Source organism: Lonchura striata, chromosome Z (assembly GCF_050655825.1).
Source record: "Lonchura striata isolate lonStrDom1 chromosome Z, ASM5065582v1, whole genome shotgun sequence".
Classification (NCBI taxonomy): Eukaryota; Metazoa; Chordata; class Aves; order Passeriformes; family Estrildidae; genus Lonchura; species Lonchura striata.
In genome coordinates, this window is record NC_140740.1 from 60,420,637 (window position 1) to 60,448,002 (window position 27,366).

The window sequence follows — 27,366 nt, forward strand, 5'->3', positions numbered from 1 at the left end:
ACATTTTTATGAGACTTAGGAGTTTCAAAGCAACTTTTTTAACAGTCCTTTTAGGTGCTAAAGAAAGCAGTAAAGTTACCTCTTTCACATATATGAAAAATAAGTAAACAAAGTGCTGCCCAAAGTGGAAATAACTTGTATTTACTCCCCACTATATTTCTACTTTGACAGTTTTTTTTCCTTCCTTTGCTTGCTGAAGCAAAATCCAAATTCTGTGCAAACACCTGGCAGTAACTGCACCTGGAGGAATCTGTGCATCCCTCTGAAATTCCTCTGTGGTGGGCTCTGGAGTGGAACTTCCGCCCCAGAAAAGTCAGCTGTGAAGCTCGAGCAGAGAGACCCACCTGTCCCAGGAGAAGGGAAGATCCTGGAGCTGCCCACCTCTGCCCACAGCAGCATCCCTTCCTGTGCTGGCCAGCAGACTGGCCTTGAAGCTGGCTACTGGTGAATGACAAAGTATCTACTTTATTTTGGAGTATTGAGTGGAAAAAAACATGGTTCTTTTAGTTCTAGTCATTATTTTAAATTCCTGGGTTTGTGTCATTTGTGGTCATAAATTAGTTTATTTCAGAGGTGGAAGAATATGATAAAAGACACCACAGCTTCCCCACAGAGATTCTGATCTCTGTCCCTGTTTTCACGGGGTCTCTGTGCACAAAGGGTCCTCCCCAGGTTTCTCTCTGAAGTTAACAGGCAATGTTGTTCCACATCAAGAGTGGACAACAGGATCTAAAAGTGATCAGCCTTTACAAATGTGTCTAAGTGGAGCCAGAAAGAAACTACCAAACAAAAGAGCAAACAAAGGTGGGCCTGTGGAAGGTGTGTTTGACAGCAGGGCCTCACTGCTGCTGTCAGAATGCCAGTGAACCACGGCAAGGATCAGTCTGAACTTGAATGAGGTCTTTGGGTAGTTCTGCAGCCTAACTATAGGCTGCATAGCCTTCACCATGCAGTATAAAGACAGCTCTCTGGAAAACTGCTTTCCTGAGCCGTTCAGGCTTTTTCCCGTGCTCAGCATGGTACAGTATTCCCTCCACGGCACTCAGGGAAAGGTTGTGAAGTCTAGGCGTGGAGAGCTGTGCCAGGACCTGCATGTGAGGCCACACCATCTGTGGCTTCAGGCACAGCCCAGGCAGCACCCCTCAGCCCTGGGTGCTCTCCCAGCCCACACAGCCTCAGCAGCAGACTGTGGCCAGTCCCCTGACACCACGCTCCTGCGCCAGCCTTGCCATTGCCTGCACCACATTGGAATGGTGGGGCGTAGTGGCCGAGCTCCAGGGCTGGTGGAGCAAAAGCTCAAGCAGTTCAGCGGGCAGGCTTTGAGGGGGCAGCAGAAAATGCTTCAGAAAGAAAGGGAAAGTCATGTACAGGTCAGCAGGGCAAACAAAGAAATGAAGGAGCACAGGCATTAGAACTAATGCCCACTCAGTGAGCCATGAGATGAAAGCAGCGAGGGAGGTAAACTCCGAGAGCCTGTAGGATGCCTGAGCAAAGAAAAGCAGAGGAAAGGGAGCTCAAGGGTGTGGCAACCACACAGGGGAAGCCAGCAGACCATCTGGAGAAGATCAAGCACCCATGAAAACCTCAGGGAGTGGATTCAGCTCTTGGTGAACTTGTTAAAGCTTGGACTATAGTACATAAAAAAAAGAATGTTTGGCCCATTTCAAAGAGAGGAGGTGACCAGCTGGCAGTCCAAAACCCAGCAGAACCACTGTGTCTGACCTGACCTGTCTTGTGTGAATCCATAGTACTCCCCAGAAGATCCCTCTGCCAAGATGATTTTATCAGCATGGATATGCAATGATGAGTGCCTGCTTTTCTGCTTTACCATGTGTAATCGAGATAGGGATAGTAATAGCTTGAATTGTAGGGAAGTTTTTAAATACCTCAATATCTGTATTTTTACAGTTGCCTGTTGCACTTAACTTTGTGACTTTGGTCTGCTTCATCTTCTGTAAGTGCCTGGTCCTGTTCAACATAGCTACAAAGCTGCTGACACATCTGACAGTGCTCAGGATCTCGATGCAGATGGAGTCACTGGCAGGTGAGTCCTAAAAAGGTCACAGTGGTTGTGCAAGGGATGTGCCTGCAGGGTCAGGGAGTGCTGGTGCCATGCTGACTGGGTGGCTTTTAAATCCTAATGTCTGAGAAATTTGCTATCAGTGGACACCCTTTCTAGGTTTTGTCCCAAGGGATTTCTTCTCAAATCAATGTCAGAGGCTGCTAATTCGTCTTCACTCATCTAAGACTCAACAAAATGAATTCTCCTCTAAGACTCAATGAGTTTAATTTATTGTTTGCAGTCTGAGAACAAGATAGGATCTGAAAAACTACTTTTTTTTCTCTCTTTTTTTTTTTTTTTTTTTTTTTTTACAAGGGCAGAAATAGGTTCTGGCTTTTTGTTTTACTTAGCCTTACATTATTTAATCTTATTTATTTTATTTATAACCTGTGTATAGTGTTACTCTGTATTGAATAAAGGAAGGACCTTGCTGGCTTTCCATTTTTGTTTCCATTTTCCTTTTAGCAGACAGGGCTCAGCAGGAAGCTGTTACCAGTGTAATTACTGCTGTAGATGAAAGAGTGTCCCCAAAAAGGGATTAAAGAGAAAATTTCTGTCATGGCAACCATTAGTACAGGAAATCTGGACAGCTGAGATGATGGAGTATTTTGAAACCAGATTAGGAAAGAGGTGTAGCTTTTGACACTGCTGCTCATGTGTGGGTGCTAATTAGGGAGAGGAAGGGCTAGCTGGAAGGTGATGGACACATGGATTCTTTGCAGAGAAATTCTTCAGTTTCATCTGGTGGATGAGGACATCTATTTTTGCAAGCTTGAGTTTGGTTCAGCAAGTAAAAGTTCAGCTAAACCAACCCATAAAGATTTCTCAGAATCTTTCTGGACATCCAGAAACTCTCTCCTCAGCTTTACTTTCCCCTATCCTCATTAAAGAAATAGAAAATCCAAAAAACAACATAGTGCAAACCTAATCTCCCCTGACAAGCCATGTGTATCTTGCTGCCTGAAAAACTGTCTATTATGGTTTGCATGAAGTCTATACCTTAATCCAGTTACTCAGATCTTTGTCTAGAACTTGTCAAAATTTGATGGTATTCTCCCAGTTTGCTCTCTGCATCAAGACTATTAAATTGAAATTTTTTTTATCACAGAAAACCTGATTTTGTAGAAAAGAATGGATATATAGACATAAGTAGATGCCATAACTTGAATTTTTAACCAGTAGCTGAAGTATTCTCTATAGAAATAATTCCTTTTCCCTTTATCCTGAAAAGCAGCACAAAATGCTATGCCCATATATTTGAACAAGACAGGCATACAAATCTCTCTCCAAGGCCAGGTCAAAGGTGAATCTCAAAAATCTAAATCCAAAGCCGGATTTGCACAGCTCTAAATTTAATTCACTACAACAGCAAATGCTCTCAAAGGCTCAGACATCTTGAATGCACTGCTGTAGATTTGAACTCCAGGGCACCAGACTATTTTCCCACAGAGTTCTTCAGCAGCAGCAACAGTAAATCTTGACTCTGTACATCTTTGTAATTTTTTTAACCATAAAATTACTCTTTTTGAGGGAGAGACTTTGCAATGCTGGTGACTGGAGTAAAGGGGTTCACGTTTAGCTTCTCAGGTAATAATTATACAGGTGTTATAAAAGTGATGGGGAGAGCTCAGGAAAAACCATCACAGTAAGGGACCTGTAGCAGTTGCACATTTCTGATCGCCCTATTGCTTTGCCTGTGTACAAAGGAAATGGGACCCCTGCTAGGAAGATTGCAGCTGCAGGCAGAACTTTGGCTCAAAGAGAAGGTCCTAGCATGCATTTTTGTCATGAGAAAATGATCATGTATGAAAAATCTGGTCTGCTCAACAAGGAGTCCAGAGCTCATACACTGGGGAATATTGCTACAGATGTCAGTTGCAAAGGAATTAGAGTCTCTTGGGATAGCTGAGAGATTACCTTATTTTTTCCCATCAAATGCTGTATTCATTAGGGATGGTCAAAATCAGATCTTCTTAGACATGCCAAGTTTGGTACTCCATCTGGACAAGAAGTCAAAATAAAACCTTATTGATGGAATTGGAAGTGATGAAACAGCAGTATATTTTGCTCAAACTCTTGAGCTAAATAAAATTATTCAGAATATCTGACATAAAACATCTCTCATTATAAATTTCACTATAAATTTATTTTAATCTGTGACCTCAAGTGAGTGAGCTTTGGTTCATGCACATAATTATGCATGGTTCTTCCTGAAGGCTGAGAACTGTTTTAGCACAAGCCTGGCCATAGAAGAAAGGCAGTGCAGGGTACACTTTGGACCTTGCCATAACTTCGCTCCTCTGCCATCCCCAAAGAGGGGGAAAGCCATCCTAAACTACCCTTCCTCACACCCGCTCTCGCAGCTGCAGACAGAAGAGATTTTGGCTTTTGCTGGCATGTCTGCAATGATGGTTGCTCAGAAAATTGCATTAATATATTATAATATATTAGAATATTAGAATAGAATAGAATAGAATAGAATAGAATAGAATAGAATAGAATAGAATAGAATAGAATAGAAATTGGTGCTTAGGAAAATCTACCTGATTTCTGATAAATATTAAAGTTACCAGGACATCACTGCTTAGGTGGAAGCAGTTGAATTTTGCGTTTATGCTTTACAAAGCATAAAATTATTGTGTTGATACAGTCTCAAGTAAAAATGTCCTACTTTGACTTATTTACTCCCAGACAGGGAGCATGCAGGGAAAATCTCATGAGAAGCCTACCCCTTCTGTTCTCTAGGTGGGTAGAACAGGTGGCTTTCCCCAAAAGAGTGCAGAAAAAACATATATATTGTAAAAATCAGATAAAAATCAGCTTTTTTAATGATCCTTGAACCACCAAACATGGCATGCTGCTGATGTCTGTACAAAACTGGAGGAGATAGGAATTGGGTAAGAATAAACCTAGGAAAAATGGTAAAACTAATTTCTGGGAGGCCTATACCTGACCATGACTGCCTTTCTCATAGATGTTGAACCAGCCTTCCACTGGGATGTCCATATAACCAGTCATTAGAAAATCTGGCGTGTTCCTTTTGTGGTGCTACAATATAATGCTCTGTATGAGTCACGGGAGAGTGGATAATAAACACAGTGGGTCTTCCTAGTATTAATGGTCAACAACTTACTGATACTGCAGCTGATAGCTACTGTTTTATCATGCAAGAAGCTTATTTGAACTCCTGTTCCTGTAAGTGTGTTTTCCTGATAATTTTCAATTACATGTTCTTGATAGCTGCCTAATTTCATTATTATGCTTCAGTGAAGTGTTTTAATTTTCTTTTCTTCTTATCTTGAAGGGACCAAGGAAATTTGCAACTGTCTTTTGATTTTTTGGAAATATTACTCTCCGCAGAAAAAATAGTCAGTTGTAATTATGATTTAGTTGTAACATGCTGAGTTTTTGTTTTTTTGTTCTCTTCAGACTTCACCCTCGTGTGTTGATTTTGCTGCTCACAGACTTTAAGAAAATTAAATTTCTTTAAATATTTGTGTTAGGGGAAGTATTTGAACCCAAATTGTAAGAGGGGAGAAACAGAGAAATTTAAAAATGCAATAAATGCCTCCAAGGGGGAAGTGACCAGTCTTGAGATACTCAAAGAACTGTGATTTTCTGTGTTTAGATGAGAAACTGCATGTCCAGTAATTTGTAAACAGTGCGGATTTTTCATCTGCTGTCCAAAAGGCGAATAGATAAATGATGACAGGCTTTGAAATTTGTGATAATGAAAAGTAACAGATCTACAAGGGCTTCTAAAAGGAGAAACTGATGACTTTCAGATGAATTTTTGGTCACACTCTATTGTTTAAAGTAGCAATATCACGAGGCTCGTGCACACACATTCCTTCATCTAACACAGAATTTGGTAAAAATCCTTGTTTGAGGGCCCAAAACTGACCTCACCTCTGGCCGCTGAGCAAAGACATCTGTTGCACTTTGTGGCAATGCTTTCAAGCATCCTCATTCTGCAGAAAAGCTTATTGGCCTGCATGCAGGCAGGGTGAGATGTCGCCCCACTACATACACAGTGAGCATGCATTACTGCTGTTCTGGGCTGTGGAACAAACTGAAGCCATGGGAAAGAGCACTGCTGCAAAAGAAATTAAAAAAAATTAAGCATTTTGGAAGCGACTCTTCAACTCCTATATTTCACCCCCCTCGGTGTCACTGAGGAGGGGCAGGGATGTCTGTGACATCCTGGGACACCATCTAGTTGCTGCAGAGGAGCCCCAGACTTGGTTCCCAATGGCCATGGGGAGGAAGAAGGGGCACTGAAGTGAAAGACTGGGAGGAGGCTGGGGGTGAAAGGTGTGTGAGCTCTGGGACAAAAGGACATGTGACACAAAGGCATGTGATCTGCTACATGGTCAAAAGAGAAATTTCCACTTTCCTAGCTTCCTGGACCCTTGTTCTCCTCATTCCCTCATATTTATTTTCATTAAGCTGAGCTCACACTGAGCTCCAGGAGGACTGGGCTTGAGGTGGAGGAGGTTCTGGACAGCTCTCAAGCCTTCTTGCAGGGACACACACACCGGCCTTCTGCCCCATGAGAGCACGGAACATCATTGGCAGACCATCTTCCACTGTGCCACTTCTGATTTTGGTCATCATGCCTGTATCTCAAATCTCCCCAGATGCCTTCCGAAGTGCCATCTGGCCTGCCTGATATTTTTAACCAAAGCCAAATCATTTCTATCATAAGAATTTATAGGATCAAGATAAAGAATTTTCCATCTTTAAATTGTAGTGCTCTTCACTTCAGGCAAAATGAGCATGAGAATGCTGACCCTCATCTCCCCAAGCTTCCAGAAGGTCCTACATCTCATCTGGAAGAGTCAGTACCCCCAGGTATGGTGGGAAAGGCTGCAACCAGGTCTGAACAGGAGAAAAAACAGGTGCTTGTGACCACCAACGTTCAGAATAACCCACAGGCTGCATTGCAAATCAGTTCCTGCTTCAGGCTGCAGCACCTCAGATTTATGCCAAATCATTCCAGAACTATCCATTGTTTCATTGATTTGGGGTTATTTCCCATCCCCTTCCAGGGCCATTAAAAAGAAAAGCAAGATACAAATTATCATAAGTAGATGCTCAATTACCAAAGGGTAATTTTAATCTAAGAATCTGTATTGTTGTTTTAAAACCTATATACCCAAATGCAATTTAACTTATTCTTTACTGCAAGAATTCACAATATCTTCTGTTCTACTTGAGGGACTTTTTTTGCCACATTTCATACAGAAAACAAAAGTGACAGAGTTATTATGCTGCTTTTAATAGAAATAATCTCAAAATTCATGAGCTACTGTCTTCATAAATATGTATTATGAACTTGCCTATTTTAATGTGATTAGATGTGATTTAGATGTAAAATAGCAGTGTTCTGGAATACCATACTTGGCTAAGGAAAATTTCAACTTTATGATAACAGCAAGTTTTAAAAGTTTTATTTATAATTTCTATTTTTTCTTAATAAGCAGCTATAATATGAAGCAATGTCTTTCAAGCATTTCTAGCACTTTTTCTATCTGCTTCTGTTTCTCTAAGTACACAGAAATTAGCCTTTGGGGGTAAAATTTCAGATCCTAAAGTATTGACCCAATCTGTTTTGGAAAGTGGGCATAATTTAGTTAAAGGTTATTCTTCTTTCCACCATTACTATTATAGATACAAAAGACAGTTCAAATGACAGTTTGCTTCTGGAGAAGTAAGCTGCTAGGCACTAAATAGTTGTTGCTGCTGGTACAGAAAGTAAAGTTCCTTATCAAGGTCTGAAAAGTTAATAGGGAACATGTCAATCACAAACTAGAGAAATATTCCAAAAGAGTTGTATGTTGTATTCAAAAAGGATAATCTTTACTTTGGAGTTAAATTTTATAATAACTGAATGAATCTAAGTTTTCTCAAAGCATTCCTGGCTAATCATGCCTTTCATGGAACAATGTCACACACATATTATTTATTCCTGTGTGAAAACCTGGGTGAAGGAGCTACATGGGTCAACTTTTCAGGGTCTTTTCAAACAGTATGAGAGACAGGAAAAATAATAAATAAATACAGACATTTCGAGGCAAATGGCTGAGAGCTGATTACAGAAGGAAAATATAGGCCCTGAAGTGCAATAATGTTGCAAGTACTTGCTGGAGGGAAAGTACACTCTGAACAGAATACGATGGAAGAGCTGCTCCAAGGGGAAAAAAAGAAGTATGTATGGTTTGAGTTTAAAACCATAACTCATTTACATTAAGAGATCAATCAGTGGGAAAATCCATTCTGCAGTGTTAGCCCATCAGTGAACAAGCTAATTGAACACAGAGCAAACGACAGCCTGGGTGGCCTCTACTCTCTTTTATCTGCACAGCAAAGCCCAGAGCAGCTCCAAGATCCCCTCTCTGCAAGCCTGGTGCTTTCAGACAGGGTGACCAATCGACTGAGCCCAAGGAATGTCATCTGCAGGAGTGTAACATCTTTGAAATTTATTTCCCTGCTTCTGAATGGGGCTGAGAGCTGTGGTCAGCAGTCACCCGGTGTAGGCTGCTGTGTGGGTCTGGCGTCCTGGCCACGGGGCAGGAGCTGGGTGGCCATGCTGGAGCTGGAACTGGAGCTGGAGCTTTGTCCATCACACTGTGCTGAGATCTCCTGAAATAAACACGCTTATGTAACATGCAGAATTGTCCCATCTTTCCCCTGTGTTCTTTTGGCAGAAAAGCTCACAGGAAATATCCTGTTAGTGGAGATAAAAGGATTGATTTACTCTGTTCCTGGTAATACATAATTGCTTAATCACAAGCACATAATTAAACTCCATTGGGAAGGTTACAGTGACAAGGATTGCCCAGCAAAGACCAGTTCCCCCAGAGACATAATATTTGCATCAGCTGTATTTTTTTATATTTGGTAGGAGGGGAAGCGCACTAAAAAACCTGAATGTTTGGCAAGAGCTGTGGAGGCTTGGGGCAAAGGAGGATGGACACAGCCAGAGGGGCACCAACAGAGGAAGGGGAGAGAAGGTTTTAAATTATTCCCTTCACTAACTGAACTATTTGTGGAAGCTGTGTCTTTGCAAAAGCACTTATTGTGTGCTGAGGAGGTCACCAAGCTCAGCAAGTTCTAAAGAGGCCTCTAATGTGCTGAGCACCCTCCTAGACAGTGCCAACACTGGGGCCCACCTGACCCCACCATCCACCCTCCAAAAGTTGCTCATGTGGATGGCATGAGGCCCAGGGGAACTAGGGAGCCAGCAGCAGCCAGAGCAGCTGTGGCATACCCGTATCTGAAACAGCAGATTCAGTGGGGAGTCACAGCTCCCCAGCACAGAGAGACCACTACCCAGCCTATCACCTACTGTAAGGAAACAGACTGAAAGTAGCAAACAGAAAGCTGCTCTTCCCAGTCACAGGAGGCACTTTTGCAAACTGGTGCATGAGTCATAAGTCCTTTTATTGAAACTTGTTCTTCAGTCATCTGGAAGTCAGAGCTAAGATACTTTTTAATTTCTTTGTTATGCAAATTCTGTATTAGGCACTCACTGTATTAGGCACTCACCATGAAGGAGCAGTAGTTTGCTGAGACTGACAGACTTATGTGCATGTCCACAACTCCAAGGCTTCCCCAATAACTGTGTAAATGAATGAGGTCCTGTTTGTGCACAGAAGAACACTGCATTCATTTTTATCACTGGTGATGAAGAAAGTATGAGAACATAAAAACAAAATAAAAACCTTCAGTGCACAAGAAATGCTATGTTCCTATCAGAGAGAAGAGACTCAGTTCCAGTTTGTGGGAGACAGTCTGTAAGTGCAAGTAAAGAGCATCAATTTGCAGCCTGCAGAGCAAAAGAAGAAAAATCTCTGCTTCAGAAAATGGTGTTTCCTTTGAGTTGGCAAGAAATATTTCAATAACAGGTTGTGGAGAATGTAACTTCAAAGTTTGGAAGTTGACGGAGTTTTGGAAGCAGTTGCTGAAATTTGCATCCAAAAGTGATTTAACTTCCCCAGTAAGTGATGTGTACACATGGCACACACTACTAAATCACATATGCACTCAATGTATGAACTCCCACTTTCCTGACTTCCCATTCCAGCTTTAACATTTTTTTCCAGCATAAAAAGACATTAATCAAGCTTGCAATAGGATGTGTGTATAAAGGCCAAATAAAAAATTAAAATCAACTGCTATTTGAAAATTTCTGAGCCTGGAGTACTTTGTTTGGATACTTAATGACATGTGAATCCTGTACACAATTGTGGGCAACCAGTTAATGGAAGAACTCTTTAGGCCAAAGCTATTCCAAGTTTGTTTGGCTTTCTTTGGTAGTATGACCTTTTGTAGTGACCAAAATAGTTAAAAATCATCTGGATCTGTGGGGCAAACTGTTTTTCTGTGAACTGGTTCCTTAGAGTATGGTAATTCATTTAAAAAGCATCTTCTTTGCTCCTGCCAAAGAGAAAATATTCTGTCCAGAAAAGAGAAAATGGGGGGGACAAAACTGAGAATGCATTATCTAACATCTTCTTTCCTCAACTTACTCTCCTGAGAAAGTATGATTTCCTGAGATCATATGGAAGCAGAATGGCAACAGCCTGAAGTATGTGAAAGGTTTCTGCAACAAAACAGAATTCTTTTCAGCCTAAAAGTACAATCAAAGCATCTTACTCAAAGTTTTTAGGAGAGATCTTTCAAGAACTTATCAGCATAATTATGGTAGGAACAAATTTACCAAAACAAATCTTCACTTTATGAATGCTGGTAAGTGTCATCTCTAAAAATGTTTAGATACAATACAGGAAGAGAATGAGACAGAAATTTTTTACATCTTGTTTAATACTCTAAAATTATCACCATCACTGCTAAATAAGAAGGGACATTTGGAAAAGCTGTCATTTTTCACTTGATAATATTTAAATCTACTTGTACAGGTTCATCTGTACCTGTACAAGTAGATTTAACTTGTACAGGTACAACTTGTAGATTTAACTTTTACAGGTAGTGAAAGATGCAGCAGCTTGAGCCTCATCTCATTTGGTGGAAATTCTGTTACTTTTCCCTCCACTCCCTTTCATTTTTTAATTTTGAGTACTATCATATTTTCCCCAAACACATGAGAAGGTGCATGTCTGTTCACCATTAAATAGGTAGAGGCCAGGAAAATAGCAGCCATTCTGAAAGGAGAGATGCATGTCACCTTCCATGTTGCAGGATCAGCCAAGCCACCTGCGATGTTACGTTTCCATGAGCACGTCCTCAATCCTTCCATTTGGTAGGAGATATGGAAGATACAGGCTGGCAGCTCCTAATATGCATCAGGTTTGCAACATACCTTGGTTTGCTTCACAAGTCATCCCAGCAGTGAGGTGAGGAAGGCAGCATGAACCTGCATCCACCAGCCTCTGCCTGCTACAGGGCAGCAGAGGGGATCTGTGTCCAGTGAGAAGTGTCACAGTAGGAATAGGGAGAAAAAGGAGAAACAGTAGGAGAAAATAGGGAGAAAACAGGAAAAAATAAGACTTGGAGAAAATAAAGAGAAAACATGCTTTTCAAGCACAGCAGGATGCATTTGCCTCTATCTCTAGTTCCCTCACACTTCTATTTTCGAAGTTTGCTACCGCGTATCTGAAAAGCATGTTGGATGCTTTGGGGCCAATACGCAGCAACCAAAAGCAAACAGGAATGCTCTTATTCAGAGACATAAATTATATGATGCTGGGCATGGACCCTGAACTGATCTGCAGCATGATGGGCATCTTTCTGATGATATCCCACAGAGTAATCACAAATTATTTTGAGGTAGCAAGACCCTCCTGGAACAAAATGCAATATGCATTTTGGGTCAAAATGCAGTGCTTGAAGTCATTTGGCACAGCTAAATGAATCACTTGGCACAGCTAAAGTTTTGCTCCTACTGGGTTGGAAACAGGACCTGATATATCAGAGCCTACTGAAATACCTCATGGTCGACATCAATGATGCAAATGCAATTAATATTTCTGCCTGGTCTGTTATGACTCTGCTCTCCTAATGCAGTAGAGTAGTTAGAAAAGTAATGGCACATAATGGCACATAAACACTTTCCAAGTGGCTGTCCTATTAAGGTTATGCAAGACCCAGGGCAGTCTTCTGTGACATCAACTCTGGCTCCTGGCCTGACACACAGTTACACAACAGGACAAGGCAAGGGCAGAAAATGGAGATGCTCTGGGGTTATCAATTTTTTGAAATGCAGTTTAAGCATGTAGCTTCTGTTGCCATCACTGGGAAGACATCAGACAAGTAAACAGCAGTGAGGAGAGTTATGGTCACACTTGGACATTTTGTTTCCTTTTCTATATATTATTCTTTATTCTTCTTTCCTGTATCTATCCTGATTTTCCCTCTCTGAGAGTCTTGGCAGGGGAGAAAAAGAAGCTCAAAAGTACATAGTTTATGACTGAGTAATGCTCTGCTAAAGGCAGAGAATGTCCCTTTTTTTTTTTTCCATGGTTTCATTTTCATGGCTTTTTTCTTACTTTGTGCATAAGCTGTTAGCCTTGAAGCTCTACTGATATTTATGATTCCTTCCACACTAGGAAGGAATCATAAATATCAGTATTTTTTTTTTTTATTTGTGCTGGTTGCAAGAAGCATGTGGTGGGGGTTTGGTCCAGCACGAGGAGAAATCACAAGCAGGGAAAGGAAATGTCATGTCATGTTGCATAGGAAAGGGATTCAACACAAACTTTTTCCTCACTTCCTGCTTAAGCCCACTGCATTATACCAATGAATGCTGAACATACATGGAAGTGCATCTGCAGTGAAGAAGAGCTCCAGGTTCCACCCTTGGAGGATAGGATCTGCTGGTCTCACTTCCCAGTGCTGTTTGAAGAGATCAGGGATCTCATCTGGGAGAAATGGTCATTTCCTTCATTAGCCAGCCTTTTTGAATGCTATTTTGCTCTCTCTCAATTCAAAACCATGTAGTTAACCCTGGCGGATGAGGAAGCTGCCCAGGATAAGAGGGGATTTTTTGCTTCTCAGAGCACAGACAAAGCCCTGTGAAAGGATGTCCTAATGCTCCTCAGGGGAACAAGGCTGTGTGAAGGAACTATGGAATCTCTTTACTGGTGAGAGAAGTCTACATGGGATGGGCATGTGGCTGCTGGCCTTGCCTGCTGAGCTCCTCACCACAGCCAGCAGAGAGGAGTGGGCTGGCAGCACAAGCACAGGCAGGAGAACCAGGATGTGCAGCACCTGCAACCTGAGCAAGGGGAAAGACAGAGAAGAAGGGTAGCATGCACTTGTATCAGTTATCCAGCTCTTGGACACATTACCCAAAGGAAAGGCCTCTGGCCAGCTGTGGGAAATGGAAGGACAGAGAGCTCCCAAGGCCTTGAGTATACAAGTTCAGAGATAGAGATGGATACAGTGTTTGGCCTAAAGCCTTGGAGAAAGCTTGGAGCTTTAGAATAAAACAGTGAAGCAGACACAAAGTAAGAATAAAGATTTGTAGTTTAAGCAGAAATATGTTTGAAGCAAGTAAATATAGGCCTCATATAAGGGAACAAATATATTAAGCAAGATAGTAGAAGATAGTAGAAAACAATTAAAGTTTAACAATAGATCTTGTAGAGTTGCTAAAAAGTAAAAGCTACAGCAATAAGTTTCTGTGGAGTTATATGACTGGGTAGAAAAAGATGGATTGTGGTAAATCATGTAAAATGTAGCAATTAGCAATTGGTTATGAAGGTGCTAGCGAGTTTTATGGAAGTAGCTGATTGGATAAGAAATTTATAAAAGACATTGTAACTAGAATTATAACGGCTTCTGATGCAAGGCTTCTAATGTGATATCTTTGGATGTAACAACCTTACAGTCTCACCCTTCCATGAGACTGATTTTGCAGTAAACTATCTTTTAAACATCTTATCAGTCAACCCCAGTCAAAAGAGCTTTCTGGAAAACTCCTGATAGCCAAGAGATGTATGAAGCCCAGTGCTTCCCTGTTCCTCCTCAAAACATTCGCAGATTGCTACTTAATTCCCATATGTTTCCATTAGTCTACCTAAAGAACTGTTCATTCAGTTGCTCAGTCGGGAGAATGCATTTACTTGACATATTGGAGTCCCATCTACTCATATGTGTATTTATCCTTTCTACTTACACCCATTTTACACCTTGTCAGAGTAAAACTGTGAAACTTTTCAGACAAAACCAGTATTGGTAATGAAGGTTTGAATTGCAAGCACTGATAAAGCTCAGTCTGAAATAAACATTTTGTCTCCAATTATCTGCTACAATTTTATGTATTTTTTTTTTTTTTTGTCTCTGACACATACCGGCTTGCATTAATTTATTTTAGTGGTACCTTGGAAGAAGACTCGAGAGAAAAACCACTTAGCCAAGGATTTCTCTGTTGGTGAAGAAAATCACACCTGAAGCACAAAATGACCTATTCTATATGAAGTCAGAAAGAGCAAAACCTTGGATTTGAAAAACTCTGGAGTTTTGTGAAATGTTTGATACTGATCTGACATGTGTGACTCAAGCCTTTGTGGCTCATTGTATGTTGGGGTGTTTTTTTGATGAAGAAAATAACCAATAAATCCAGGTCTGAATGGTCATTATCCCTGGAGGTCTATGCATTAAAATACAATCAACCAATTCAGAATACTGGCCTTTTTTCCTTTAGTTCCATGTTTTATCCTCAGCATCTCCCTTAACCATCCTTGGTAAGATTTTTTTCTGCAGGGTGTGTATTTTATACCCTGACAGCTTGGTACAAATATTTTGTTGTCAGAATTGGGACACAACTATGCTTGCAATCCAACTACCTATTGTGGATTTCATGTGTCTGAACTTGTGACTGTCTGTGAAAAAAATTAAGCTTTTCTGTTCCCTCTCTAGTCCTCCCAATTCAATTGGAACCATCATTCAGGGAAAACAGACCTTCTCAGTGAAAAGCAGCTGTCTTTCTCTTAGTTTATAAAAAGTCACTGAATTTCTCTGAAGCAGTACAAATTCCTTGCATTTTATAAAACACCTGTTTCACTTGAATGTTAATGCTGCCTTTAAATGATGTGTGTGTGTGTGTGTGTGTGTGTGTGTGTGTGTGTGTGTGTGTGTGTTCTCATGCCTTTCAAAGAAGCTCTTCACAAAATCTGTTTGCATCAGAGATGCAACTGCTGGACTTCCATCTCAATGTTGCTATTGTTCTCATCTCATATCTCATCTCATCTCATCTCATCTCATCTCATCTCAACATCTTATCTCATCTCATCTCATCTCACATTTGCTTTTATCACTCTCAGATGTGATTTCCAAACCATGAGAAATTGTTTTGCATTGGTACAAGCCTAATTGATCTGTATTTTCTTTGTCTGAAATAAGTTTTTAGTACCAAAAGTAAGGAAGGGATTTTATTGCAAACTCTTCAGTTTCTATGGGGCAAAATTCAGGTAAGACGGTACATTTCCACAGGTCAAGATCCATAGGAGAGTAAACTTTTTTTCAGAATACTTGCTTTAGTCTGCCTTAACCTAAGTCATCCTTGCTGTGCTTGGAAAGAACATGAATCAGGCCATCCAGTGCTAAAATGAGCTGTCATGTCCTCACAGCCAACTCTGTCAAACCTGGCACTATTTTGTCTAACCGGTTCTTTAATACCTCTGAATAGCTCTGATATAGCTTGCTCCCCCCAGAAAGTTAGTCCAGGTTCTGTGTGCCCTCACATCCCCACTTTCTAGCTTGTATCTCTTTCAGGTCATCCAAGATCCTCAGTTTCTGGGAAATTAGATGAGTTCAGCTCACATCAGTGAAGTTTCACCGTTAAACATGCTTTGAAGGTATGACCTAGTACTGTCAAAACTCAGTCCTTTCACTTCCCTCTTAATTTTTATCTGTTCCTACCTTTTATCTCTTGATAGATTCATAATGTTCCTTCCACTCACTTTAACATCTAAGCAGTGTGAAAGTGCTGATGCTCACTCCTACATACCATCATCAGCATTCAGCTCCCTTCTTCTGTTCATATTTCTGAAACTTTCAAATCTTCATCTTCACACATGCCCACTACAGCATTCTGCTGGGAATCAAAAAAACATATCAGACGTCAAACATACAAAGAAGTTTCTGAGATTATTTTCCAGCCCTGTCTTTCTGAGCAAAAAAACCCTTTATTTTGTGACCCTCACCTGACTTCCTGGGTTCAAATTTTCAGGAATTATCTTTAATACCACTCATATGGCAAAAGCTCTGCCAGTTTCTCTGTTATTATGTGTATCTACCAAAGTCTGTCATGATCTCAATCACTACTGTCCATTTGACCTCTTGCCAAAAGGGAAGTTTCTTCACTTTGTCCTTTTTGAATACACAGCTTTTCAGAGGTGTCCTAGTTCTTCTGGAAAGAAAAAGGCTGGTTCTCCATGTGATTTCAGTTCTTTCCTTAAACTCTGCTCTGACTGCAAATGTCTAATTATAAACTATGAGGTACTACTATCTTTTTAAATTAACTTATTTGACAAGTCTGAACACAATTAAACCATAAATCATTGACAAATGCCCAGGTACAAATCTGCTAACTTTTGCAAGAATGACTTGCCTATCACCCTTGCTTTAACTTTCCCCTACTCATCTTCTAACTCCTCATTTATTAGATCTTGAATAAGTAGAATGAACTACAAATGTAATATTATTCACTATGTGTTTGCACAGACATATCTCTATTCTATTTCCCACCCCTAATTAGATTGTTTGTTGTATTATAAGCCCAGCATGGCCTAGGAGTTTGCTGAAACCCCTACAGCCCCTGAACCTTGCAGTGATATCTCTGGGATGTGCCTGCCATGTACTTCTAGGTTTAGCAGAGCAGAGTATGGCAGTGGTCTCATAGCCATGGTTCAAATTTTGTGCCACAGCAGTGGTGCACAGGCAGATTGTGCTGGCACCAGCAAGGCACCTCCTTGGAAAAGGTTGCCTTTGTATTTTGATGATTGTGTAAGATACAGAAAATATGAAGAATTCTTAATTAGGTTTGATCTGAGGAGAGTCTTGTTCCCCCAACAAGGGATGCTCTTAGCCATAGACTTTACAGTAGAGACTTTTATTGCAGCCTAAATTTTCCCATCTTGGAGGCCTGCTATGGAGACTGTTTATTTGGTTGTTGTTAGGCTAATTATTTAATTTGGACTTTGATTAAATAAAAACATATTAACATTCGGCAGTTACACAGAACAGTTTATAGATAGCAGCAAATTATTTAAAGACGAGAAGTCAGAAGCTTGTTTGAAATTCTGGTTATTCATAATTCACATGGTCTCAAGGTCTTTTTAGGTTTTGTTTTTGTTCATTTTACTGTTTTTTTTGGTCCTAGAAATAACTTTTTGTAGTCTTGCTTCATCTAGTAGGTTCTGTGTCTATTGTTATACCTCTGTTGTGAATCTGCTATAACCTGTACACCTTCGCTTTCTTACTTGTTACAGAATTTCCTGGGCCTTCCTCTGATACAATTAATCACTTCATCAAAAGAATTATATGCTCCAATACTTATATACCCTCCAATGCTGATACCCTCCAATACTTGGATAAGTATTTAGATAAGTACCTTAACACAGAAAGTTTTGAACTTGTGTAGAGGGGACCACAGTGACGGCGATGGTTCAGTGTGAATATTTGCCTTCAGGAACTGCTGGAATGACAAGAGATTACAAAATGGACTAATGCATTGACAATGACAAATACCATGTAGAAATAGCAGATGTGCTTAGTTATCTCCATTGAAGACACAATCAAATCTCACATCGCTGCCTATCCATCTGAAAAAACATCTCTGCAATACAGCCACAAGCAGTTAAGCATTAATGAGAGCCAGACTTGTCCATTCAGCTGTTGCTGAAGACATTCACAAGGCAACTGAAAATCTAATAAAAACATTTCTGCTTTGGGTCATGAGCAGAGACCCCAAAAGCTTCTTTCTGTTTTGTTCTACACCTGCAGAATCACTGGATATATAAATGAGAACAATATGACCTGGCAGCATGGCCTGAGTGGAGGCATGGCTTGGGGCAGAGCTCAGCCTGGCTGCCAAGCAGCCTCATGCACCAGCAGTCTCTGAGATCTGCTCCTCTCAGGATGATAAAGACAAAAATCTCCTTTCTCACACCTTCCCCACTTTTCTCAGAAGCAGGCCAGATCCACATAATTAAATAGACTGTCTTCCAGGAACATCAGCATTACCTTGAAAACAGAGGAGACTAGAACTGTCACAAATACCTTGCTGTTTGTAGGGCTGCTAAGAAAAACAAAAATATAGAAGCAAAAGTTCATTAAAATGTAATTATTTTTAGAATTACAGAATATCCTGAGTTGGAAGAAATGCACAAAAATCACAGATTTCACCTCCTAACCCTGCACAGGACAACCCCAAAAAATTACACCGTGATTTTCTTCTTTGTGATCACAACATGATCACAGCTATGAGTGTTCCATGGATGATGATTTTTTCATTATGATAATAATATAATATAATATAATATAATATAATATAATATAATATAATATAATATAATATAATAATTATATATATTAATTAATTATATATAATATATAATAATATATTATATATAATATGTAATAATAATGAGAGGAAAAATACTCTGCAAGCAAACTAGATTTTCATCAATTTCAGAAAAAGTATGTTGTTACAAGCACAAATACAGCAAAGAATATTTTCACCAGTGGTATTAATTTTGAGAGGTTCTGACAAAAAAGGAAGTAAAAATCTTTTTGTCTGGAGCCTGCTATTTAAAGAATAATGCTGGACATGCTAAGGTGGGTAGACAAACCATCATGTGTCTTATGTGCCATTAGATGGATTTGGATGAATTTGGGTGGTATGTAGGCCTTCAAATCCCTTGCTGGTAAGAATAGAGGAATTAAAGGAATCTGATCCTTCATTTAAAAAGTCATATCTGAGAGAGCTAGGCTGAACTTTATTATTTCGACTATGACTCCGAGTTTGGTAGGAGGGCTTTATTTGTGGTGTATTACACTAAGAAGGTCAGAGAAACTGGGGTAAAACCATGAAATTTTTCTCTGGGCTTTTTTCCTAATGTTCTCCATCCCCAGGTCTTCAATTTTGCAGCTAATTTGCACATCCCTTTAAATAAAAAATTATCTAATTTTTAAAAAAAGCAAAATATCAGAAGTGAACAATAAGCTAAATAATACCACCTCTTTATTCCAGTGGAATATATATTTATGATACTTTAAATTTATCACTTCTAATTTTTTAATTTTTTGGTGTTACAAAATGTTGGAAATTAGACTGTAGCTTCTGTTGCTCATGTGCTCTGAAAAGAATTTTCAGTAAAATAACTTTGATTGGAAGGAGTTAATTCTTCCTATAAAATCAATCACAGCACTCACCAAAATGAGACAAATTCAGGCATTGCATCTTTCATGTTGCTGTTATACAGAGCATAGGCCCTGTCTCTTCTTGCCCTGCCAAATGCCTGCATGCTCATCATGCTTTCTAATGAGCTTTTAGGTGAAGAACACACTTTATGGTTAACATGTGTGAACTCAGAGCTCCAGATCCTTTGTAGTATGATGGAATGGACTCAGTCCTCACTGTCAATCTCCCGATTGCTTTGGCAGACAATGAGGCTTGGAGTGCTTGTCTTATACCTTTTTCATAGCGGTTTTGCAAGAGCTTGAAAAAAAAGTGGTACACAATTCCTATGGTTTTTTCATGCACTTGTGTTCATCTTTCAGTTCTTCTGTACTTGTGTTCATCTCATTTTTGACAACCAGCTACATAGCTGACATATTAAGCTGCTGTATAATAAAAGTAAAAAGTCATCCGCAGGTTAGGTCCTGCAAAAAGGATCAAATTAGCAAAAAAAGTGACAGGCAGACACCACAGAGGAAGCCAAAACAGGCCAATCAGAATCACTAGCTTTGTCTTCTTAAAGCTTTTCATCCCAAGATATGTAAGTGAATCTGGTCTGCATTAGGGTATTGGAGTACTGCCTATGGGTATAAGCCTACACACCTTGGAATACATTGAAGAATAAGGACCAGTGAGAGGTTATAAATGGTTCTTATTTCATGTTTGGATCTTAAACCTAAAACAGAAACATTCTCATTTTCTCTTTGCCTGTCTATCCATCTCTTTTTTTAACTCGCATTTTCCATGGAAACTAAACCTTGCTGAGAATTAAGTATTTACAGAAATAAGCTCTATTTAATGTAAGGCAGAACTTTCGCTATTATGCCAGTTCTAACTTCTACACCATGTTCATTTTTTTTGAGGAGATGACAATGAATGACTTGCTTGCCCTAATGCATGGCTGACCTCTGCTTGTGCTCCTTTTCCTGAGACAGACTATTGCTTTTGACCTTTTCAATGAATCAGGAGAAACAGAGGGAGTTTAATATGATAAAGCAGTCGTGATCTGCAGCGATCTTCTCAGTGGTCACACACCAAAGAGAAGGAAGAAGTAATTCAGTTGCCTCCTAATATCTGGGGTGGTTTGAGAGCAACGGAAGAAGAAATCTTGTCAAACCAGATGCAAGGTTGTGGGAGCTGTACAAAGAGGATGGGACTGGAGAGGGGATTGGGAGGAGAAAAGGTCCTTTACTGAGTGGAACAAGACTTGATTCCATAGGTCCCTGACTTGTTTGAAGTACAGCCTTTCTGTATACTTCTTCCAGGCTGTTGTTCAAGAGTTTGAGTGGGAGAAATTACTGCAAATCCATCAGTCCTGCTGCTCAGATATTTTGATGAGCTTGGACTGTGGCTTCTAACATTTGAAGAGCTGTTGCATTCACTCTAGGAGACAGACAGTGTCACTGGAGAGGTGAAAGAGGGACTCTCTGATCTAGTGTATGCAAAGAAAGAAGATATTACTCATTGCTACTATGAAGCAGAGATATTTTTTGGAAAATAGTGTAGATACTATGACCTACTCCATTCTCCTGAGTCTGAGTGCAGGATGTAATCCAAGGATGATAGAATAATAGAGTAATTTCTGTCCTTTGTTAACATCACAGAATGCTTTGGAGAGACTAAGAAGACAATTCAAATCAGAATGGATTTCCATTATTTTGCCCCCAGAACTGAAGTGCTTATAGTATATAGAACAGTAATACCTATCAAGCACTGATTTCCTTTCTCCTTGCTGTCTTCCTCTACCACATTTTGTTTTTGTTTGCAAGAACAGATTGTTCTTCTGAGATGTCTCTGAACCTGGCAATGCCTCAAAAACGCACTGCTCAGTTATACAAGTGACAGTTATGAACACTAAAGCTGGCTGGATACATTACACACCCAGTTTATCCAAGATGTAATTCAAGACAGGCCATTTATTCAGTTCAACTACATGTAAAGCAGAGTGACCCAGTGCAGGAATGCACAAGATCAGAAAGAAGTCTTTAAGTAGTGTTCACTCATGTTTGCACATGTCTTGTGTGGAAGTACAATCTGCTGGGGATTTTCTGGGCCAAATGCTTCAAGTTGCTTCAACTTACTTTCTTCTAAATAAACACAATAAATCACAAGTTTGTTTAAAGGTAGAACAAGCCAATTTCTCTCATAAGCACAGTAGCCTCCGCAAAGTAATTTCCTCTTGGTCCAGTCTTGTTTGTCTACTGCAAAACCAAGTCATGTGACATTTAATGAAAGAGCAGGAGAAGATTTTGCCCATAGATTTGGGAAAAAAAACCAAATTTTGAGCTATGTGCTCAGCTATCCGAAGACAATACACTGTCCTTGGTTTGCATCTTAATTCTTTCTCTTTGTTCTCACCTCATTTCTGTACTTACCAAACTGGTTTTAGAGTACCCTCACTTTGATCTGTAGGTCAAGAACTATCATTTGTAAACTTTTGGGAGCTACTAATCTCAGAATCATGCAATCATTAAAGCTGGATAGATGATCACAACAATTGACTAAAAACAAGAACGGAAAAAGAGATTTGAGTTCACCATCCAGGTAAGTATGGGGCCTCAGGGCAAGGTCCTTCTGCATCAATAATCAGCAGAAAAATTCAGGTTAGCTGCAGAGTGGACAAGAAAATCTGAGGGTGCACTCAGACCAGAGCATATGGCAGAGACATGGTGTGACAGGGAGGCCATGAAGTCACTTTGCAAAGAGGCAGAAACAGACCATGTTCATGCCTCCTGCCTGTGTAGGGAGACTTGCAAAGATGGGGTCTCAGGACTGCCAAACACAACCCTGAGGGCTTCAGGGCTGTTAAGACTTTGCTGCCAGTTACTAGATCCTCTGCAACTGAATAACTTAGCTTGATAATTAATGAGAATTAAGCCATGCAGAAGGTATAAAAGCTCATATTAGAAGACTAGTTTATAACACTGTTCATTAGGGAACTGCTTGACATAAAATACAATAAAAAAAAAAAAAAAAAAGAAGAAAGCCCAATGTGGCATTTCCACTACCTGGTTTTATACTGAAGGATTTTATACACCACTCTCAGCTGTGAAATATGACTTTTGAGTGGCTTCTTCACCCCCCCAAGAGTGTTAACAATCTCAGGGTTCTAAAAATGAATCTTGCATTTAAAGCATGTCCAGAAAGACTTTGACTAATTCCCCCATACAGGAAAAGAGTGGGTTTTCCAAAGGAGAAGTCATCCTGAGCCCTCACTTGATATTTGAGGCAAAACCCATCCCACCACTTTCCTTTAACATGGAGTTCTTTAATGTGTCAACATATTAATTTCCATACTCCCACCATGATATCTTGGATGCTTTCCTAGAGGCAGTGTGGCAGCCAAGAACTCATGCTTACCATCATCACCCACTGAAACAATAGAAGTGGACAAAAAGGTGCTGTGATGTTCAAGCCACTTGGGAGCAAAATGGAGCTCTGATGATATCCTGGGGTTAAGGAACATGGACCAACACTGGACAAGTATAAAGTGCATGGAACCATTTAAATCCTTGTTTATGTACATGTGTATGTATATAAGTATGCTACAAAACAAGAACTACAGGTAAAGAGACTTAGGAGCGGAGGAACAAACTATGAGGAAGAAGAACAGAGAAAGAGAACATTTGAAAAGAGGCAAAAAGGCCTCATTTGTACTATTTTAGCATCATTCAAAATGTCTGGGTTTGTCCCTTTGCTGGAGGGAGGAGGATAAAAAGGCAAGTATTATATTATTAAATCGATAACAGATGCAAATGTAAATCAGATTAAAAGAATGAGTCATTCCCATTCTTATGGTCAATTACCAAAGTCTGCTGAGGCAGCTGATGCTAGAAGTTTCATCAGTGCAATTTCATGATCTGTAGTCCTGGGGGTGACTCAAGTTATGAGTCGCCAGACCTTGGCCCATCACATGAGTTGGAAAGAGATTTCCTGCCCTCACCCAGCCGAAGGACTAGGGATATGACAGAGTTTCTGCAGGGGAAATGCTGACCCTGTTACAAAACCCCAGCACTTCAAAGAAGCACTGGCACCACTGTACATTCTGGTTTTTTTGAAAAATAAGTGTGGAAAAGAGATGAAACACAATCCTGAATGAACATTGAACCTTTCTCTTCCTAGATTTGGATATGGTGTTTATCAGAGCAAGTGGAGCATAGGCAGAATCTAGGATTTGTCTTCTTATATTTTTGCTTCCCATCAGTAAATACAAGGGTTTTGGTGCTAGCTAATTGGAGCAAGAGGCAAGACAGATGTCTCAAAATATTTCCCTGTGATCCCTTGGATATTTTCATCAGTTTTGGCTCTGTGAAACAGGACAAAGGCAATTTCACCTCTCAGAAGAAAAATCGGCACCTCTCATGAAGTCACCTCTATTCAAGAGCGGCTTACTTCCACTTCCTTCCCTGGACTCTGAGGTTGCTCTTAGCTCACAGCTTAGCAGCTAAACATGCAGTCTTGGCTCCTCTTTCTGCCACTATCCTGGGCCAGAGGAATCAAGGAAAGACTGGAGATCAGACAGTTCAGGAGGAGTATTTGCCTGTACAAAATGTCTTTCCCAGCTAGGAAGTCTGTTTGCCTTTTGGCAACTTTAACTCCTTGCACAGACAATTTCATGGTGAGTGTTTTTTGAATTGAGGACCTTTGAAGTGAAAGGCAGTAACTCTTTTGATGGAGGCATATTGCAACACCATCTCCCTTAAATAGCCACAAGCCCTTATTGTTCTCATCTCTCTATTTTATTCTAATGAGGCATTACCCCTGCAAACCTTTAGACATTTAGGCAGGGAGGGGATCTGGTAATTAGCCAGACATTGCATTTTTAGTGGAAGTCTGCCCCAGAAGTCTTGTTTTTCTAAAGCCGATGTGTTGAGTGATTCAATAGGTTCTATTAATATATGGCACAGTACAGCTCCATTGGTTAACATCCTAAATCTACCAGTTTTCTTATTAGAAAGATAAGCAGCAGAATAAAAATCACTATCAAAGATTGCATTGTGGCAGCAGCATCCATTAGCCTGAAGTTCACAACAAAAAGCTACCGTGCTTCTGCATTTTTGTGTACACTGCACTTTCAACCAGGATGCAGGAGAAGATCAGATTTAGAAAAGTGGGGCTTTAAATAGAGGTTCAGTTCAAAAATAAAGTGTACCCTTGGAAGTTATGTTCCTATAATAAATTTAGAAACAAGAACAGAATAAAAAATTTACTAGCATTCTCAGGTGACAGGCAGTGTAGTCAGGTGGACACTCCCGAGTATGACATGCTGTTTCAAATACAGACTTCCAGGAAAAGCAGGGCAGGACGATGTCTTCTTTTTCTGTTTATTACACAGTGCTAAGAACATCAGAGATGTGTGAAAAACTATAAATCTTCATATGTAGGCAATCTGTCTCAAATGGCCTGACAGCTCATATCAATAGTTTTGTGTACTTACTGGTTGTCTCCTGGTTTCCAAGTAATGAGTATCTCTGTGGCCAGATTTTCAAACCTCTGCTTCCAACTAGGCACAGAAATAACAGCCTATTTTGATGTGCTCTGCCCATAACAGCTTTGAGTCTGACATGCTTGGACAGATTTTTAAAAGCAGTTGACAATAATATTCCAACAATAGCTTAAAGAGAACTGGATAAGATACATTTTGTGGTGGAAAAAGTAGAATATTTCCAACATCTAAAATCCATTTCAAAAAAGCAGCCTTGTTTGTATCAGAATCCACGGAAGAAGGACTTGAACACAGAAAGAGATGGGTGTTGGTGTTTGTTTAATTTGCAGAAGGGAATAATTTTTCTTCTCACTGACATTCTGTGGGAGATTCCATCCAATGTTTTGTTTACTTCTGAAAAACATTCACAAACAAAATGCAGTATTGTATGATATATTAACAACATATTAGCTCTTATGAGTTTAAGCTACAACAAAAATAATTTCTACACACTTTCAGCTTGTTGGGTAAATAATTAATTTAATAATTTAATAATTAATAAATTAGTAATTAATAAAATTACTTGGCTTGACCTAGGCTGATTTCAAGAATTACCACAAATTAGAAGATCAATTTTTTTGTCTGGCTTGAATACTATTTTATTTGGTGCTTTAGAATTTTCCATTCCATCTCCAATTTTAGTTGAGTTTATGATGAGAGAGGAAATTCAGTCCTATACATTTCCCTGAAAATACAATTTACTGGATGAACCAGACAAAAAGATCTTCCTGCTCCTGCAGGTGATTGTCTCTCACTTAGGAAACATGAGGACGGTCTATAATTTTATGCAGATAATGAAAGCATAATGTACCTACCTAAAGAGGTCCTATTCTTCCTGCTGTATTTAAAAATTTGCTTAAGGAAAAGACAGGTTAGGTTTGTATATTGGAGTTGTTGTATTAAGCAACAAGATACATTACATTTCTCATTCCTTATCACTGACATTTTAACTAGTTATGTCACTGATTGGTTAGACTATCATATACTTATATTATATGTTTAGATTACTTATACAGTTAAAAAAGGAAAGCTTTCCTGTATGCTTTCCTTTCAGGAAGAGAGAGTAAAACTATAATTAAGCTTGTTTCAATAACAGAAATATGGTGCTAAATATAGGAAAAAGTGGTTTGTGCTGCATTATAACCATTAAACATCTGTTAATTATAGCAATATTTATGACAATTATCTTTCCAGTTATTGAATCTGGTCTGGGTGTAGCTTCAGTTATGTAGTTGATAGTTTCTCATGGGATGATATTGTTGCTTTTCTCATGGGTTGATATTGTTGCTTTTTAACACCTTTGTCAGCAAGTTGAACAGTGGGATTGAGAGCAACCTCAGCAAATCTGCCAAGGATCCCAACTGTCTGGTGTAGAGGGAAGGGATGCCATCCAGAGGGATGTGGACAGGCTTGAGAGGTGGGCAGTGTAAAATGCCATAAACTCTCCTGCAGGTACATGGGGCAAGGCAGTCCCAAGCACTAATACATACTAGGTGGAGAATGGACTGAGAGCAGAGTACAATCCCTGGAGAAGGACTTGTGAGTGCTGCTTGACAAGAAGCACAACACGACCCAGCCATGGCACTCACAGCCCAGAGAGCCACACGTGTCCTGAGCTGCATCCAGAGCAGTGTGGGCAGCAGGGCCAGGGAGGGGATTCTGCCCCTCTGCTCTGCTCTGGTGAGACCCACCTGCAGGGCTGCATCAGCTCTGGGCCACAGCACAGGAAGGACATGGACCTATTATTCTGAAAGTTATTAAACAGACACTTTAGAGACAGCACTGTTTTTTTTCAGAGCCAGCATGTTTTCATGAGAGAGAAGTGCTGCTTAACCAGGTTAATTCCCTTCTATGAGAAGATCACCAATGTGATTGGTCAAGGAGGGCAAGAAATGTTTTGGATTCTAGCAAGCAATTTGTTACTGTTTCTCACAGTATCCCACTGGACAGCCAGACAAGTCTGTGATATTTTGGGTGACCAATGGCTTGACTCAAAGAGGTGTAGTAAATGAGGTCACATCAGACTGGTAGCTAGCCACCATTGGGGATCACCAATGTTCTAGTTCTAGGGCTAGAAATGTTTTTATAAATTATCTGTACCAGAAATCAAACAAACCTCAAACAAAACCAAAAAGCTAACAAAAAACCCAAAACCCCAACCAACCAACCAACCACCCCACTCCAAAAAAAAACAAACCAAACAAATCAAAAAACCCCAAAAGCCAGCAAACAAACAACAACAACAAAAAAATTCCCCCCCCCCCCCAAAAAAAGAAAGACCCCAATAAAACAAAACAAGGGGGATAGAAAAAAGGAAAAAAGAAAACCCTAAGGAGAGAAAGCAGAAAATGTTTACAAGAAAGCAAAGTCAAGACTACACATGCTGCCTGG

The 27,366-nt window shown here is 39.9% G+C and overlaps 1 long non-coding RNA gene across 7 annotated transcripts in view; it reads left to right on the forward strand.

The window, feature by feature from the left end:
* LOC146763856 (uncharacterized) overlaps positions 1 to 27,234 on the forward strand; it is a 178,493-nt gene extending 151,259 nt beyond the window's left edge. For 6 of the 7 annotated variants that reach the window (XR_014951292.1, XR_014951291.1, XR_014951294.1 and 3 more), the window contains one exon: positions 1 to 27,234. This exon is cut by the window's left edge and continues 16,606 nt beyond it. This is a non-coding gene — a long non-coding RNA (uncharacterized LOC146763856). The other variant, XR_014951289.1, reaches the window with a different exon arrangement.
* The last annotated feature ends 132 nt before the right edge of the window (positions 27,235 to 27,366 follow it).